Raw genomic sequence first — 13,804 nt, 5'->3', positions numbered from 1 at the left:
GGATCTCCCACATCATGTGTTTTTGGCCCTCAGTGTTTGTAGAACCTGAACTTGAAAAGACCATACTTTTATATATATACCTGTATATCAACAAGGTAAGTTGAGAGGGTTATAGGAATTTCTTTCAAGTCTTATACGAATGAATCTTCCTTGTTCAAGATCCATCCGCTGGTTTCATTCTTGTGTTCTCTTCTGCATATCTACCACAAAGCCCTGGCATGAAAAAGAAGGTCATGCTCTGAGAGGTGCATTGAGCTCATGCATGGCACTGGTTTGGTTCGTTGGGCTTCAGCATTGCTGTATCCACTGACAGCATGCGCTTAAACCCATACAATAAAGTAGTTATAGTAGGAATCATGGCGTTCCCTGAGTTTGGAACACAAAGAGAAGCCATTTTGAGAAACACTAGCAGAGTGAGGGATTCAACATTGTGCAAGGTGATTGTCCCATCATCAGGGCAAACGTTTTGACTGCCAGATGGAATGATTTCCTTCTCTTCCCCCTGTGCACTGCTCCAGCAGTTTTCCCAACACCACTCCCTCCTCAAGTCAAATGGGAGGAGGGGGAAAGCCCCGTTTTGCAAGTGGATGTTCTTATGCAGGGCTTCTGCTGAAGCGACTTGTGAAACCTAGGGCAGCAGATATATTTAGTACAGTTGTAGAAGGCAAGGGGGGAGGGGAAGCAACAAAACATTGCCATGTGGGATTTTCCTTCCCCCTCCAACACTAAGGTCACATCCATGTCAACATTTAAAGCATTTGGCTTCACCCAAATAATCCTGGGAACTCTAGTTAGTTAAGAGAGCTGGGATTTGTAGCTCTGTGAGGGACAAATGACAGCTCACAGGATTATTTTGGGGGAGGCCCAGTGCTTTAAATCCTCAGTGTGGATGTGACTACAGCACTCCATGCCAACTGAAAAAACTCACTTTTCACATGGCTGCTTTTTAATGGGACTCATCTCCATTTGAGATCATATACAGGGCCGGGGAAACTTGTAGTGAGTCCCAACAATATCAAAATTTCTCTTTATTTCTATGGACAGCTCTCAGTTCTGTCCCTGTGGACGTTTGAAAAGAGCTCCTCCATGTAAATCAGGAAATGAACTATTCAGGCAGCAATATAATTCTCTCTACCTTTCCCGTCTTTGTACCCCTTTCTTCATTTTCCCTTTCCAACCATTACATTTGCCCTCCCACCCACATTTGTATGAGAAGCACCCAAAGACTTGGATCAGAAATAGAGGGAATGTTAATGATACACACTGGATTGAGTAGGTAGCTTGTTCCACACTTTAGTCTCCTGTGGCATCATTTTATGAAGTTTGCAGCCGTAAATATTATTACATGGTCTCAGAAGAGAAACTGACAGGAAAACAAGGAAGCGAAGATGAACCAGCTCATTCTCCTGGAATGTTGGTGTTTAAAGTAGAGGCAGCAGAGATCTGGAGGCTGTAGAAACACAAACATTTGAGTAACATTGCATTGCAAGTGGAGCAGATAAGAAAGATTAGAGAATTCAGTCAGCTCTATTTCTTCATATGGCAGGTGAAGATGCAAGATATAGATTGAATATTATTATTTCAGTTTGATAACAATGCAGATGTGGGGGAGGGGGAGGGACCCAGAGGTTGAGTAATGCAATTGAAACACATTATATAGCCAAAAGTAGGGTGGTGTCAAGAGCTGGAGTCAGAAGTAGGTCAGCAATAACTCACAAGGTGTCAGTGAAGTTAACTCTTTATTCAAAGAAACCAAAACAGTGCAGACCTAGTGATCACAGCAACTATTCTCAGTATGTCTTTGCCCCAATAAGGCAGCTGCAAGGACTGAAGGTCTCTGCTGTTCCACCACTCTCTAAGGCTCTCCGCCTGGTTCATTCCCCAGCAGCCTAAGAGTGCTTCATCTTCTCTCTCTTTGCTCTGTCCTCTTCATGTTCTGGGAGACCAGGGGAGAGGGGAGCTTGTCACAGCAGCAGGAGGAGACTCCCTGGATTCTTCAGCAGCCTGCCTCATCTCTGTCTCCTGGCCCCTGTCTGCTCCTGAGTCTGGACTGCCCTCTGCACAGCCTCTTCCTGCTCACTAAATCCTGTCACCTCTTCAGCTTCTGACACCACCTCTTCCCAGTCTGCTCCCTCTGGCCATGCACTGTCATCCCAACACCAATCCCCTGGCTTCTTCCCTTGGGGGTTCCCTAGCTGATGCCTCCTACCACTCCTCTGCAACCAGCCAGTCCATGACAGGTTGTGACATATGCATGGACAAGGACAAAAGAGGACACAGATTTGCATCAAGTTTACATATCCTAATGTATGGATGCATATTTATAAATAATAATAAATAGAAATGCATTGGGGGGGGGAGACTGTGACCAGGGGACCATCTCAGTCTGTGGCTCAGTTGCTCACTGTTGATGGCTGTCATCAAGGCGTCTGCTCACCTTTCTGGGGTGCTTTCTCTTTCATCTGGACTTCGACCAGACAACAGCACAGATACAGGATTGTCCTCTGACAGTACATCACACTAGAAGTCCGTCCTCTATACAATGGGGATCATCACTGGGCTGGCCCTGTGACCACACCTATTTAAGGGTGAACATCTTTGCACTGGGAAAAAAAGTTTTATGCAAATGGCAAGAGTCAGCCTCACAATTCAATCTTCAGGGCCTGGTCCTCTCAGTCCAAAAAGGAAGGTGGGCAGGCTCAGGGCTGGCCCTATGGCCAGGCTGGGTGGCGCAGGGCGCCAGGGCGCCCGCCGCGCAGCTCCGCATCCCCGCCGTGCTGGGAAACGGGGCGGGGCAGGGGCACCTGAGGGATCCGCCGCACCACGGCGCCAGGGCACCAAATATACTTAAGACGGCCCTGGGCAGGCTCCAGCATTTACTCCCAGCAAAGCACTATAGAAGGTACCCAGTCCTTCGTGGGAGTGAGATGCACCTCCCCAAAGCAGAAACAAAAAATGTATATAAATGAGGCGGATGCAGCCATGAAGTCAGCTGCAAGCTGTTTGGTTCATTTTTTTTCTCATCCCCAACTTGCCTGATGAAGAGTTCTGGAGGACTCAAAAGTTTGTCATGTGTTTTGTGACATATTGATGGGTCTCAATAAAAGTATTGTGCCCCACTGCAGATTTTATTTTTATGGCCCCACAGAACAATATCTTCTTTTTTATAAGCTTTGAATTTGCAAGCTTACACCCACTTACTTGGATTGAACTCAGTGTGGCTTACTTCTGAGTAGACACGATTGTTGTCACATACAGGGGGGATGTTTTCTTACTCTGAGTTCTAGTGCAAAGAGACAGACTTATGTTCTGAATAAGCTGGTCTTATATACCCATGTCATGATGCCATTATTTGCCAGTCTCAGAAATCAAGCAGAAGGGATTTCAACCAGCTACTGTGAATCATAGTATCTTGCATAGAATCTTGCAGATCCTACCAAAAAAATGCTAGTTTACTCAGATGGCCACATGGTGGAATGGAAGTTTCAGAAGATATCTGTAGGAAATACAGAATCATAGTATAAGAGCCGGAGTGGGGTAAGGATTCCAGATTCCATGCGGGAGAGTCATTTAGAAGCTGAGCAATGCAAATGAGGGGCTTGAGAAGCTCACACATGCTCAAATCTTAGAAATAAATAGACTACATAGAGAACGTATGCTACCTCATGGCACTCCAAGAAAGGCCTTGGCAGGCAGAAGCTAGGGATGGACTTTTTTGAATTGAAAGAAAAGACTGGCTTCTTCTGGATTATCACTGTTCAAAATATATGGAAGCTTGAGGATGCCACAAGTTAATCAGTAATCTAACATGGCAATTTTATATTTGGAGGCTATGATATTCCACAAGAGATTGTGAGTGGCACCACTTCATGATTTTCTTCCGGAGGCTTCAGAATGTTTGCAAAATAATGAGACTTTGTTCTCACTACACAAAGAGGAGGACTGATAAGCCCTGTTTTCACATAACACTGAGCCAAGCCATGGCTTAGAGAGAATGAGCATGCATGTAAGTTCCTACAGAGAATATGACAGGTGCTCCATCCCTTGGTCCAACTGCTGCTCTCCTACCCAGAACTAAGCCATTGTTTGCCTTTAGCAGTACCTGTGAATCTTGGCTTGTAGTTTGTCTTACTCCCAAAAAACCATGAGCTACCGTGTTTCTCCGAAAATAAGACACCGTCTTATATTTATTTTTCCTCCAGAAAAAAACAACACGATGGCTTATTTTCAGGGGATGTCTTATTTTTTTAATTACATGTCCAGCCTAGCCTCTTCCTTGGCACCCTCCAGAATTGCGCCTATATTATGTCTTATTTTTGGGGTATGGCTTATATTGCGCAAATGCTTAGAAATCCTGCTACGGCTTATTTTATGGGTATGTCTTATTTTAGGACAAACAGGGTATATCCAAGGTATGTTCTTCATTTACTACTCATGCTTTGTTTTGGGGAGAAGCCACAAGCCCAGGTTCACACATAATGGTAAGTCATAGGACTAGGAACAGCTGGGATTTTTCTCCCTGGGTACTTGCTCATTCTTGCAAAGCCATATTTTGGTTTAGATTTATATGCAGACTGGACCATATCGAGAAATAACTTGGGACCCAAGCATGTGAAGGAACACCTCTACCAGTATCTGCCTGCCTGGGCTCTTAGATCTGAAGGAGTGCCTGTTTTTGTGATCCCACTGTTAAGGGAGACACATCATGTGGTGACACAGGACAGGCCCTTCTCTGTGGTGGTGCCCTAGTTGTGGAAAGCCCCTCTCACTGGAAACCCCACCGGTGCTGACATGGTTGGCATTTCAGCACCTCTAGCAACTGGTATTCTGAGGCACTCTGCTTCTGACCATTCTCATGGAAGAACCCCAATATGTATGCTTCCGAACTGCAGGCTTCCCCAGGACACAGTTTGAAAACATCTATTGTAGACTGTTGTCTTTGTCCATGGAGTTTTCTTGGCAGGGATACTGGAGTGGCTTGCCAGTTCCTTCTCCAGGTGGATCACGTTTAGTCAAAACTCTCCACTATGACCTGTCCATCTTGGGTGGCCCTGCATGGCATAGCTCATAGCTTCTCTGAGTTATTCAAGCCCCTTCGCCACGACAAGGCATTGATCCATGAAGGGGATCAATTATGCTTTTGATCAATTTGGCTTTTGAATTATGGTGCTGCTTTTGATCAATTTGATCAATTATCAGATTGATCAATTTGATCAATTATGCTTTTGAAGATCAAACCTATCCATTCTTAAGGAAATCAGCCCTGAGTGCTCACTGGAAGGACAGATCCTGAAGCTGAGGCTCCAATACTTTGGCCACCTCATGAGAAGAGAAGAATCCTTGGAAAAGACCCTGATGTTGGGAAAGATTGAGGGCACTAGGAGAAGGGGACAACAGAGGACGAGATTGTTGGACAGTGTTCTCGAAGCTACGAACATGAGTTTGACCAAACTGCGGGAGGCAGTGCAAGACAGGAGTGCCTGGCGTGCTATGGTCCATGGGGTCACGAAGAGTCGGACACAACTAAACGACTAAAGAACAACAACAATGTAGACTGTAATAAGCCACAGGCAGAGAGGAAGAAGGCTCAAGGAGCAGCAGCATTTCTGGAGTGCATGTAAGCAAAGGGATATGTCTGGTCAATTTGGACAAAGTGAATACCTGAAATAGAGAAAGATATCTGCATTGCCACAACAGTGTGCTCTTCATACAAAATAAAAGATACAAAATAACATCTGCAATTTGCCGTTTTGTACAAAATTTCTTTGCTTATTGTGTAAATAAATAAAAAATGGCAGGAAAATGGAATTACGTTTGAATAAAAATGGATCAAGCTAATTTTCATCTTTGCATGCTACAGAGTAATCATAATATTGCCAAGGTCACCATTCAGTTTGTTCTGTGGCTTGTGTGTGTGTGTGTGTGTGTGTGTGTGTGTGTGTTTCTAAAGCTGCCTGTTCAGGCAGAGAAACAACATTGCAGCAGGTAACCAATAGAAAAGCTACTGAACATCCAAGTCAGATTGATTAGATGTGGACCCCCATCCTCACCCATGACCTGCCGGATCTGCCCTGTCTGCACCTAGAGAGAAGAACCTTCAGAATCAAAAGCTGGCAGCTCTTAATGGTCCTTCTGACTCCTCACAAAAGTAGCAAGGACCTTACTGGAGAACCAGCGCCCTAGTCTGTGCTGTGTTGCGTGGAAGGCTTTTATGAAGCCTGAAGTTTGTAGGAAGCAAAGGCAGTTTAAATAGCAAGGGGATAATGCAATTCAGGGCTTATTCATACTTACCTTTTGCCCTGCTCTTTCCAGTTACAGGTCTGCACTTAAAAGCATTTTGTTTTGTTTTTGCCTTGGAGCTTTCCTCATGAAAACCCGCTCAATTGGAGCAAACACCAGTTTTCAGCAGATTTTCATTTGCACTGGACACGGAGTTTTTAAAGCACTGTGCCTGGAAAGAGTGGAGGAAAAGCAAGTGTGGATAGCCCTCAGCTCACAGTTGTTCTGGGCTTTTCTGAGAAGCCATATTGCCCTGCCAGTGGGTTGCTGTATGACAGCGCTGCTTGCTCACAACAGCTGCTCTTGTTCGTTTAACAATAAGTACCATGCATTACTTAGGGTGGAAAATCCTCTCTTGCTCCTGTCTTCTCCACTTAATCTCTTGCCTGGACTTGGTTTGCTTGCCTACTCTAAGCACTGTCACAAAGGCTCTTGTTGCTGCCGTGATCCAGCAGTTCTGAGCCCTTTGTGGGCCAGATTGGCTTGTACATTGCCATTTTTGGCAAAGGCTACTCCATCTGTTTGTTATTTCAACCCTTTCCCCATTCCCTCTGCCCCCAATTCCCAGTGATGAGGCTGTAGCCAATTCATTTTCATTGAGTCAGGGCAGGCCCTGTTGGCTGGTTCCGGCAGCCATATTGAAACCTGGCGGCTGAATTGGCTGACCTGCCATAGTGGAGATTTCTGTTACTACAACATAAGGGGATGTCATGGGATTTAGGTAAGGAGGCAACAGTAAAACAGAACATTCTTTGTTAAGCATAGAATGGTAAAAGCATTTTTCAAGGGTAACCGAAATCAGAGTAGTATCCTGAAGCTGTCAAATAAAACTGGGAGTTATGGGGATGGTCCTGACTAGAAGGATAATTCCAAGTTCTGAGGATACTTTTGGTCATATCCACACCATACCTTTAAAACATGTTTAAAGAACTTGGCTTCCTCCAAATAATCCTGGGAACTGTGTCCTTCATCAATGTTGTGGAGTAGTTTTATTTTGTTCACCACAAGGAAGACAGGCATATCTGCAAACTTTAAACTGGGCCCTTTACTTAGTATCACCAGCCTTTATAGGCTCTAGCAGAAACAAGGAAGAAAGGTGAAATAAAAAGAAAACTCATAACTCAGGAAGGCCACTTAAGCTTCCTGGGCCTAGCAGCCTTTAGCAGCTTTCTATCTCTCTCAGTACAGTGGATAGGGTTGCCATATTTCAAACAGTGAAAATCTGAACAGAAAAGTTGGTGAGCATTTTTTGCCCACTCTTAGCCTTGTCACAAAGACTTGTGGTCACTATGATCCAGTTGTTGAGCTTTTTTCTGGGGGGGGGGCAAAGCTGTTAACCTTTTGGGGCAAAATTGAAAAAAAGTCATTTTTGAGCTATTTTTGTGGAAAAACAGTACTGCCAACATGGGCTGCCATGCATCTGGATTTTCCCAGACATTTTCCCGATTTCCGCCAGGACACTGCTGCTGACTGCAATATTCCGGCTATGTCCAGCAAAATCCAGAAGTATAGCAACACTAGCAGTGGACATTAATTAAAGGCTGACAAACCATTCCCTACTTGCCAAACTTTTATTGTATTTTTATTGTATTTTTATTGTATTTTTCCAGTTTTTAGCTGTTACAAGTTTGTTGCTGTTAATATGTTGCTGAATTGTTTTTTAAAGGAAGAATTGAACAGTTATCTCCTCTCCTAAAAGAATTGTATCAGGATCTGGAATGCTTTTTGTTGGATTCCGTGTGTCGCATTATGTAATTATCTTCCATAGCATCCCTCAGTCTTGACCCAGGAAGCCCCCACAGGCAGCAGAGAACTTAATGGGCTGTTTAATTCCTGGCCTCCATTCACCAAAGCTGGGCCCATGCCAGCTGTGATATTTCTCTCTTCTTCTTCTTCTTCTTCTTCTTCTTCTTCTTCTTCTTCTTCTTCTTCTTCTTCTTCTTCTTCTTCTTCTTCTTCTTCTTCTTCTTCTTCTTCTTCTTTCTTCTGTCAACCCATGTTCAATTGCAACTGCTGGGAAGCCCTCTGAACAGCCAACAGATGGGGGTGAACCTCAGACATGAGTTTGCTGGCTACAGTTCAAATACAAAAGGGGGTATTGATGCATGTTTCACTGCAAAGACATTCTTTTGGCTTTCAGAGAGACATTCAGCTTAAAAGCTTTTGCATTGTCTCTACACAGTGCCCAGCACCAGGGTGTCAAGTTATGTTGTGAGCTGCCTTGAGCACCTGGGAAAGATGGGATAGCAATATTTTACATTAAATAAAGATGGTTGTGACCCCTTTCTGTTAGGACTGCTGAGCTTTTGACAGCTATATGACACGCAGAAATTCATCTAGTGCTGCTTTTTTTTTCTAACACAAAGATGTAGTGATGGGAAGAACTTCATCAGGTGAAGTTTTGCTTGTTGTGCTGCTGCTAAATGCATGGGAGCTCGACCAAAGAGAATGGCAACCCCACTTAAGAACATAAGACAAGCCTGCTGGACAGTGGCGTAGCATGGGATGCCAGTGCCCAAGCCTGTGAGGAGGGTGGTAGGGTGGAGGGAAACTGATGGAGTACCCATGCAACTGCCTATTGGTGTCCACGTCACCCAGGAGATTGCAGCCTCAGAAATAAGAAGATTCCATTGTCCAGAGAGGTCACTTCCTGGTTTGCATGGAGAAGCCATTTTCAATGGAACCCAGCTACAGAAATGTGCAGCTGTACTGAGGCAGCACTGAGTGTTGAAATTTTGCACCTCTAATAATTTTGTGCCTGGGGCAACTGCCCCTTTGATCCCCCACACGCTATGCCACTGCTGCTGGATCAGGCCAGTGGCCCATCTAGTCCAGCATCCTGTTCCCACAGGGATCACTCAGATGCCTGTGGGAAACCCATGAGCACCTGAGCCTAACAGCACTCTGCCCACCTGTGACTCCCAGAAACTGGTTTTCAGAGGCATAATGCTTCTCACAGAGGAGGTAGAACATAGCCATCATGGGTAGTACCTGCTGAGAGCTTTATCCTCCATTGGTCCTCCTTTAAAGCCATTCAAGCTGGTGGCCACCCCTGCCTCCTGTTAGAACAAATTCCATAGTTTAACTGTGCGCTGCATGAAGAACCACTTTCTTTGATCTGTCTTGAATCAGCATATGACTTCATTGGATGTCAGTGAGTTCTTGTGTTTTCAACATTCTCTCAGAGACTGGGGTACTTAAGACAACGCCCACTAGAGAGGCAAAGTGAGAGAATGTGTTCATGTGTGTGCCTGTCCGTCAAACGGGAGGATATTGTATTAACCAGCCAATGACCTGAAGTTAGCTGAGGTCATTTGCCAGGGCTCCCAACCAGGGTCCCCTGCCAATCTGAGGTGAGGCAGGGGTCAGCCAGAGAGAGGGCATTTAAGGCTGTGGCACCCGCATTTTTGGAACTGGTACCTACACTGTTATCTTTTTAGCACCAAGCAAAGACTCCCAGGCTTCGTCAGTGGCCCGAGGTGGTTTTATGCTGCTTTTATATGGTGCTTTTGTCATTTTATGATGCTGATCTTTATTATGATGAGGTGTTTATTTTGAAAAATAATGATGACGATGCAATTTTGCAAACCAGACTGAAAACTGATGTGGAAAGGTGGTTTAGTGTTACTGTAATATAATTGATAAACTGTATAAATAAGGTGTGCAATGGCCCCTCCTTTCTTCTCTCTCCCTGTCAAATCATATAAGCAACTGAGAGTGGAGTTCCTGTGGATTGTTTTGAATTTTACGCTTGGCCTGTGACTGCTCTGAATGCTTTGTAAAAGTGCCTGGAGCCACTGGGGAGAGTTTTTTTTTTTTTTTTTTGAAAAATCTGAATAAATCCATCAGCCTGGTGAGCCTCGGAATCCCTGAACTATATACCAAGGAGAAAGTGGGCTTTTAAAGAATTAGGCCAGATGCATATCAGTATCTCTTCCCCTGCCCCCAATAAGATGTGTGTTATCTCTTCTGCTGCAGAGAGAAAAGGGTGGTGGTAGAAGATTGCTGAGTATCACCAGGCCGATCCTCAGAGATCATTGGAAAGCAGAGTTGTGTACTTTTCTCCGGGGAGGCTTCCAGATGATCTGTTTATTCATTCTAATTTCTTTGTGGGGAAGTTCAGTGATGTTGTGTCAAGGCAACTGTTGCACTACACTGCGTTTCCTTATCACAGAATGTCCAATCTTTGCTGGGAAGCAGGTTTGTGGAGCAAGACCTCCCTTCCAATGATTAGCATAATTATTTATTAAATTTATATGCTGCCTTTCATCCGAGGATCACAGGGCGATTTGCAATATCGAAATACAAAGATACATAATATAGTAACAGACAAAACAACACATACCCCACACAGTTTAATTAGCCAAAGGTCTGATGAAAGAGGAGTGTTTTTGTTATAATAGCACATTGAATCCCACCCAAAAATAGTGATAGGCTAGAAACACCTTTGGTTACTTTTACTGGTTTACCACGAATGGGAAGGGGAGCCCATTCCAAGATTCTTCCTTTGTAGTTCTGCAGACTTTGGAACACTAAAAAACCAAGGTCCTCCCCAGCAGCTGTTATAGCATAACAGCCCCCACCCTTGGCAATGCCTTTCCCAGCCAGCCTGACCTCCCAGCTGGAAGGTTCCTTTTTATGTGTGCATAAAGTCATTTTAATAAATGTTTAAACACCTTTTGGCACCTGATACCCCAAGGCCTCTGGGCGCCTTCTCAAAAACCACATTCCTGTAAAGTAGTATGCGACAGTAGAATATAGTCAGAGTTCAGGTCTCTCACCGATTCTGCTTCTCTGCTCTGGGTTTTGATCAACTCCTAAAACGGTTTCAAGTGAACAAAGGAAGAGACCTGTGAGATTGGACCGAAGAGCCATCTGCACAGCATCCTGCTTCCTTCAGAAGCCAATTCGTAGATGCCTGGATAGCCACAAATAAGATCTGAAGGCAACAGCCAACCACCATTGTTGCCTCCCTTCAGCTGGTATTCTGAGGTACACTACTCCTGAACATGGAATTTCCATTGCCAAAGTGACCAGAAGAGATACTAGCTTGGCTAGGAGATTGGCAGTCAACAATCATGGTGGCTGTCTGTAAAAATGAACGATGAGCTATGCTGCCAGACCTCAATGCCTGAGATATATTCAGATCAGCATCCATGTACACACTGTTGAAATGACTTATCGGGAAAAGAATTATCCAAAATCCAGGTTCTCTCTTTCAAAACGGGAACATAGTGAACTCCTGTAAGGCTTGGTTTTCAGCTATGGGAAATGAATGGACTGAATTATCATCACCATTATTATACAAATTTATAGACCACAGAATAAAGCTATTGAAGCAATGTACACAATACAAACACCACCACCACCTGGACCTCTACACTCAGCACTGAATCCAGGTGTACACCTTAGCTGCAAATCTGAAGTTTTAGGGGGAGTTAACCCTATCCAGCGCAGCCTGACCTGCCTTTTGGCTGACCAGGAGCACCTCCTGGACTGAGCTTCACTTTGCTAACCTTCATGCAGTCCACTACTGAGATCAGACCCTGGTTTATTACTTGAACAGTTTCCTCAAATTTAGATTCAGATCCTTGATGTCCCAACATTCTGAAAACGACCTGCTTCTTTTGCTATGGGCAACATTGTGTAGGATGTTTAAACCTGAGCAGTTATTCCCTTCAGTAAAAAGATCAGGGTATAGATGTGCCCTCCTTCCCATATATAATAAGCCTGGCAAGTTTTTAAAAAACCTATTCTTGGAACATCCTAAAATGAAGCTCTGAAATCTGAAAGATTTGCAGATTAATTTCCGTTTAAGCAGATATGTTTTGTTTGTTTAATTTCAGCAATGCCCTTATTAATGAATAAATGTTTGAATTGCACTGGAAGGAGAATGAGAAGCTCATCCAGTTTTTTAGCTCTCCAGTGTGTCCTGGAAACGTGGAACATAAGGCCAAAGGGTTGCTGGTAGCTTCTCAAATCCAGGCCCCAAGATGCTGCAGGCAGGTGCATAACTTTGAGTATTATTGATTATGTCTTCGCTGCACAGGTTTCCACATAATGTTCCCTCGAGTTCCCAAAGGCCTATCCCAGAATGCACCGGGCTCAAAGCAAAGTTTGTGATGAGCTCCCGTGGGGGAAAGTTTCTTCTTTGGTTCTTCTGAATTGCTGAACAGGAACATAGAGGGCACGTCCTCAGAACATAGCAACTTCATCTTCACAAGCTCCTAAGCATGAAACCGATGTACCTCTAAGTCAATACACCGGAGGCCATGAAAGAAGGCAAACACTGTTCTGTAATTGCAACACAATCATACTGAACCTCACACTGGCAAACTGCAAGGCATATTTCAATGGCTGCTTGCATTTCTGAATACTATCTCTGAACAGGAAGGTGGTCCACTCTGGATCTAGGATTGACAGGCACAGTGTTTCAGAGAAGGTGGCATTTCATAGTGTGCCTGTTCTAGTCTCCTGTGTCTAGAAGTATGGTGGGTGGAGGGCAGGGCTGGCTCACCCATAAGGCAAGGTGAGGGGAATGCCTTAGGTGGTAAGATCCACAGGGGTAGCAGATCCAACCTCCAAAGAATTCATCGCCTGCTGTTGCTGCTACAGTGGCAGCACGAGCTGTGGCAAAGTCCTTGGAGGCTGGATCTATCATCTCCTTGGCAGCCTCCCTCCCCTGCTACTTCCACAGTAGCCTCTTGGCGAATAAGAAGCACTGCTGGTCTCCTCCCACCTTTGTTTTGTTCCCTATGTAGATTTTTATTCCCCCCTTGTTCCTTATGTAGATCTTCACTCAGCCCTTCTTCTCGGGCTGGCAATATGAGAACATTTCCTTAACTTCCGTTATGTCACATCTACGCCATATATTGTACTGTATTTCAAGCACCATTATACCACTTTAATGGCCATGGGTCTCCTCCCCCAAAGCATCCTGGGAACTGTAGTTTGCTAAGGGAGCTGATAATTATCACCATGTGAGGTGTAAACTACACCTCCCAAAATTCTTTGGAGAGGTTATCTCTTTGAAATTGGTCTAAGAGTGCTACAGGAGTGGGCAATAAGGAGAGTACCCACATTATCTGGGCAGCTGGACCAGTCACCCTTTATTCCTGCACTGTGCAAGAAGGTAAGGAGTCACTCAGTTGCCAAGGCAACGCGTTAACATTTCCTCATCTCCTAGTGTGCTGCAACTCAGGAAGAGAAGGAAGCATTCCTTTGTTGCCTAGGCAATCCAGAGATGTACCCTTTCCCCTACAATAGGTGAACCCCATAGATCTTCATGGAACTTCCCCAAGAGTCGCTGAAAAGTCAGTCTCTCAGCCTGCAGATTAGGCTAGGAAGTTAAGGGCTGTGTTTTGGCTCAACTCTCTTCTCCACAGACAAGGGTGTGTCCAGTATTTTCAACACTTGAGAAGGATTGAACAGAAGTTTCTAATAAAGAACTGCTTTGATTCCTGTCTCTGGAAGTCAACTACAGGAGACTTGCCAGACTATAGGTACCTCCAGACTATAGGTACCT

The sequence above is a fragment of the Zootoca vivipara genome, chromosome 2 (assembly GCF_963506605.1).
Source record: "Zootoca vivipara chromosome 2, rZooViv1.1, whole genome shotgun sequence".
NCBI lineage: Eukaryota > Metazoa > Chordata > Lepidosauria > Squamata > Lacertidae > Zootoca > Zootoca vivipara.
Note: the sequence above shows the minus strand (reverse complement) of the source record.